The sequence below is a fragment of the Garra rufa genome, chromosome 20 (genome assembly GCF_049309525.1).
Source record: "Garra rufa chromosome 20, GarRuf1.0, whole genome shotgun sequence".
In the NCBI taxonomy this organism is placed as follows: domain Eukaryota; kingdom Metazoa; phylum Chordata; class Actinopteri; order Cypriniformes; family Cyprinidae; genus Garra; species Garra rufa.
In genome coordinates this window covers 8699787-8705467 of record NC_133380.1, presented here as the reverse complement: position 1 = coordinate 8705467, position 5681 = coordinate 8699787, and positions in this window count along the sequence as shown.

The window sequence follows — 5681 nt, the reverse complement described above, 5'->3', positions numbered from 1 at the left end:
TCCTATTGGCGGATACTTTTGTGGCCGTTTTGAATGATACTGATATGTTAAAAATCACTCACCTCTCCTGGCTGTCCTACATAAGCATCTCCATTCAATTCCATCGCCTCTGAAGCCATAATCCTTCTTTTGATTCTATCTAACACTCCGTTAACATCTGGGTTTAACTGTGTTTGTGGTGCATTATGAGCTCATGGACGATGAAGGGAAAAGGGGGCTGGACTAACGTCTGCCAATCACTGCAACAGCGATGTCCGAATCGTTCTTTTGACTCGGATCTTTTGAATCATTCAGACGAACCGGTTAAGACTCATCTCAATTCGTTTACAAATAGCTTTGAGGTGTTTTTTTAAACGCGTTTTAATAAACGTACAAAACGTTTTTAGTCTATAGATTTAAATTAATTAGCAGTGCGTAAGCCTAAATTATATTTGCTCTTTTTTAAATGTTTTTTTTTTTTTTACAAAAAGTATGAAGTCTGCAATTGTTGTACCGCATGTAATGACATAAAAACACAATTATTAAAATAAATATGTGCCGTGTATCATAATATGAAGGATGTGGGGATGTAAAAGGAAATTAAGCAGTTTTCACACAGTTCCATTAAACAGTTTGTTCGAAAGAACCGATTCCCAAAATGAGTCATACTTCCAATCGCTACAGTGCAGGCTCACTTTGGCACTGAGTTAGCCGTCGTTGGTCTACAATATAATACCAAAGTTCTTGGTCTTATCAGCTATTTTTATTATAAGTAGCCTATAATAGGCTCATGATCACGCCCAACGTTTTAAACGTTTGCACCTATAGGTACAAATATATTCCAATCAGACACGTGCAGGTTTGTTTGTTCATTGACCTTCAGATTGTTGACTCGGTGCCAACAAATATGCCACGGGAAAGTCTGGGGGAAAAACACCATTTAATGTTCAGAGGAGTCATGTCATCTGTGTTTGTGCTGACATCTAGTGGTAGTATAAAACACACCCAGCCAGAATTCACGATTATTATGGGTTGCTCCAAAAATGACAGTGTAATAATAATAATAAAGTTGATGATGTTGATTGCTCTGTTTCTGACTGCAGTCAAAAGTTAGACGATTTTAAAAGCTGCATCATGAGGTATTTGCAATATTTAGAGAAAAAGTGGCTTTGTAGAGACAGGTGAGGTAAAAAAAAGTTTACATACACCTTGCAGAATCTGCAAAATGGTAATTATTTTACTAAAATAAAAGGGAAACGTGTAAAATGCATGTTATTTTTTATTTAGTACGGACCTGAATAAGATATTTAACGTAAAAGATGTTTACATATAGTCCACAAGAGAAAATAATAGAGTTTATAAAAATGACCTTGTTCAAAAGTTTACATACACTTGATTCTTAATACTGTTTTGTTACCTGAATAATCCACATCTGTGTTATCTTGTTTAGTGATAGTTGTTCATGAGTCCCTTGTTTGTCCTGAACAGTTAAACTGCCTGCTGTTCTTCAGGAAAATCATTCAAGTCCCATAAATTCTTTGGTTTTTCAGCATGTTTGTATATTTGAACCCTCTTCAACAATTACTGTTTGATTTTGGGATCCATCTTTTCACACTGAGGACAACTGAGGGACTCATATGCAACTATTACAGAAGGTTCAAACACTCACTGATGCTTCAGAAGAAAAAACAATGCATTAGGAACCAGGGGTGTAAACTTTTGAACAGAATGAAGATTTTTTTTCCACATTTTTCTTATTTTGCCTAAATATCTTTTTTTTCATTTATTACTGCCCTTCAGAAGCTACAGATTACATGTTCTCCAGAAGATGAAATAAGACTCTTAATGCATCATATTTCCTTCTGAAGCATCAGTCAGTGTTTGAACCTTCTGTAATAGTTGTATATGAGTCACTCAGTTGTCCTCAGTGTCCTCAGATGGATCTTAAAATCATACTATCATTGTTGGAAAGGGTTCAAATACACAGAAATGCTGAAAAACCAAATCATTTGTTGGACCTAAATAATTTTCCTGAAAAACAGCAGGCAGTTTAACTGTTCAGGACAAACAAGGGACTCATGAACAACTATCGCTAAACAAAAAACATATAGATAACAACACAGTATTAAGAATCAAGCATTTGTAAACTTTTGAACAGGGTCTTTTTCACATTTCAACTATTATTTTCTCTTGTGGACTATATGTAAATGTTTTTAATGTGAAATATCTTATTCAGGTCAGTACTAAATAAAAAAATAACATGTATTTTGTATGATCCCTCTTATTTTGCTAAAATAATTAACATTTTGCAGATTCTCCAAGGTGAATCTAAACTTTTGACCTTAACTGTATTTTATTTGATAAAAAAAAAAGTACAGAAAATATGCATTTTCTTCTTTTTGTTGGAAAAATAATATATTTTAAAGACCAAACAGTTGATGGTGTTTTTCTCCACACTATGGAAGTCAATGGCTACCGTCAACCGTTTGGTTACCAACATTCTTCCAAATATCTTCTTTTGTATTCAGCAGAAGAAAGAAACTCATACAGGTTTGGAAAAACTTAAAGGTGAGTAAACGATGACAGAATTTTCATTTTTGGACGAACTGTCCCTTTAAGTGTTTCAGCTTCTATTCAGTTCCCTATTTGAGAAAAATGCCTATTATCCTGGGACAGAGCAGAATAATTTAATTGCAGTAGTTTAAGAGAGAGCACTGACAACAGTTCAATGTGTCAAGTTCTTAAAGTACAGACTCATGACAGACTAATTAATTGCAGTATTAAGTGCAGTTTCTATAAATATAGGGTACATTAGGCAACGTGTAAGATTTCTGACCCTCACTGCTGACACGCACTCTTAAAATCTCGAAACGATAAAGAATATCCATTTGCTGCATGGTAATTTGTCTGTACACTTTCCTTGAATGAACTGAGCACTTAGTGATATAGTGTCAATATTGGGCTTGAATAGTAACACATATTTCAGTCTTTATTTACATGATTCACTATACCCATATTTGACTTTAATGTCAAGCACAAAGAGTTACATACCATTTATAACTTTTATAATCACCTCAGGAAGGTGGTGAGTAATATTTCACCCAATAACTTATTTATAACTGGTTAAACCATCATGTTGGAGCTCACCCTCCTATCCCCTAAGAACGTTATACTGTAAGTGTAATTGCAGAGGGAATAAACACAACTCTCTCCAGTAGGTGGAACATTTTCTTTCGGGAAGATGCAAGAGGGAGGGGTGAGAGAATAAAAAAAGCATCGTCATTCAACATTCATTCATATTAAATATTTAGCAGTCTTAGCCAAGTCACGTGGCGAGTATAGGGACATACTGAAAGATAATGTATGTAAAGTTGCTGTAAACTACTTGAAACTTATTTATGCTCTCATATTAGTTCCACATATATCTGACGATTAGTTATGTCTCTGCAGGACAGCGACGTGCCCCGTTCCGTCCTTCACCAAGCTTTTGGTCACGTCACGTAGGTTTGGGCGGACCCAGCGTTCCGTGGGGTCCATGACGACCCGTGTAGAGGAGGATAAGGGTACCGCCTAAAAACAGACGCTTTAATTGGACACACAGTGTTGCTAGGCGCTGCAGGATGTCCGTAACAGCGCATCAGGACTGGAACCGAAGCTAACTATGAACGCTATAACATAACGAGGGAGGAATCTTTAGGGAGGTGTGGTGTCGGTGCCGTATTATCCGAGATGAGGAGAGCATTGCCGCAGTGAGCAAATAATCTCATCAAGCTGGCTGTGGATTTCATGTCCCTTACAGACGCTGACATTTATAAGAAGCAAGGGTACTCGGGTTTGAAGCTGCTATGTGTTTGCTTGGTCAAAGTAGATGTCTGAGAGACCATTCATTGAAATGTTATTTCAAACGACAGCTGCGCACTTTATAGTTTCTGTGACGGATTAAACAACGTGACAACCTCTGTCAACTACCCAGCATGGTGAGTTAGATACTAATATTAGCTTTACATTTTTTAAAAATCATGCAAAACTGTTCTAGAGCTTTTAAAGTACATTTTTGGCTTGCATTTGTAATGCAAGGGAGCTTACCTCGTACTTAAACAAAATATGTTTTTAATATATTTGTTTTGCTCTTTTAACTTATTGTACAAATATTTGATCGTAATTAATATTAGCTATTATATGTAAACGAGGAGTCTGGCAGTCGGTGCTCAAATGATGCCGAACTGCGTCAGTACAGACTGGTATCGCAGGTATGGCAAACCGTTTTAACACTTAATCATTTAAAACTAACTCGTGTCTATTCTGTCTCTAGCGCTTTTTTATTTTTCATTAATATTAAATAGAAACTAGTGTCTTGTCTATTTGTGTTTTTAATTCTAATAGTTACTAATATGTGACTCTGAACCACAGAACCAGTCATAAGAGTCAATTTTTGACATCATCTGAAAGCTGAATTTAGCTTTCCATTGATGTATGGTTTGTTAGGATAGGACAATATTTGGCTGAAATACAACTATTTTAAAATCTGCGATCTGAGGGTGCAAAAAAAAAAATTCTAAATATTGAGAAAATTTGTCCAAATTGTGTTCTTAGCGATGCATATTACTTTTTAAAAAATGTTCAAAATTTTACTTGTCGGGATTTTAATGTAACTATAGAGTAGCCATTCCTAATAGTCTGGTGAGATTAGAAATGTTACAACAATTGAGTTATTTTATTTATTTATTTTATGTGAATTTGTACTAATTTGGATAGGACAATATTATATATATATAGAGAGAGAGAGAGAGAGAGAGAGAGAGAAAAGAGAAAATCACCTTTAAAGTTCTTCAAATGTAGTTGTTAGCAATGCATATTACTAATCAAAAATCAACTTTATATATATTTACGATAGGAAATGTACAAAATATCTTCATAGAACATGATCTTTACTTAATATCCTAATGATTTTTTGGCATAAAGAAAAATCAATTTTGACCCATCCAATATATTTTTGGCTATTGCTACAAATATACCCGTGCTAAATAAGACCATAAATAAGGTTTTATGGTCCAGAGTCACAAATATTAGCATGTAATGAACAAGTGCTAAATACTTCTGGTATAAGTGCTAGTTTCTAATAAACACATAGGGCCAGATTTAACAACAGCTTGCGCCAGCGTTAAAATAGTACTGTCGGGGTTTACTAAAGAAGCGCCGTGAAGTATAAGCACTGAAAAGCCGTGGACTGTTTCTTTGCGCCTGACCTTATTGAATATGCATGTGTAGGAGTTTCCCTTTCAGATGCAAAATTTATGGGAGGACAGTATTTAAATGAATCACGCAACAATTGCGTTTGTCAAATTACCAATATTTGCGCTATTATTTAACATCGGCGATAATTTGCGCTGCTCTTGGTAGATTGCGCTGGTCATTATAGAAATGATCTGGCTACATCTGTGTTCTTTAATGTATGCACTGTCACTAAAATACACACTGAATTTTCCTCTCCCATTGGAATTGTGCTTGAACACCAATTTGCCCTGTTTAGTAAAACTGGCCCTTAGTACTTAACTCAAAATAGAAACTAGTCATTATTGAAGTACATACTAGTAAGGAAACACCTAGGAACACAAAATAGATTCGGCATAGTTTAAGCAATAAATGTTAAAACTGCTTGCCATATTGCAGGTGCATTCATTCAAGAAGGACCATGCGAACGG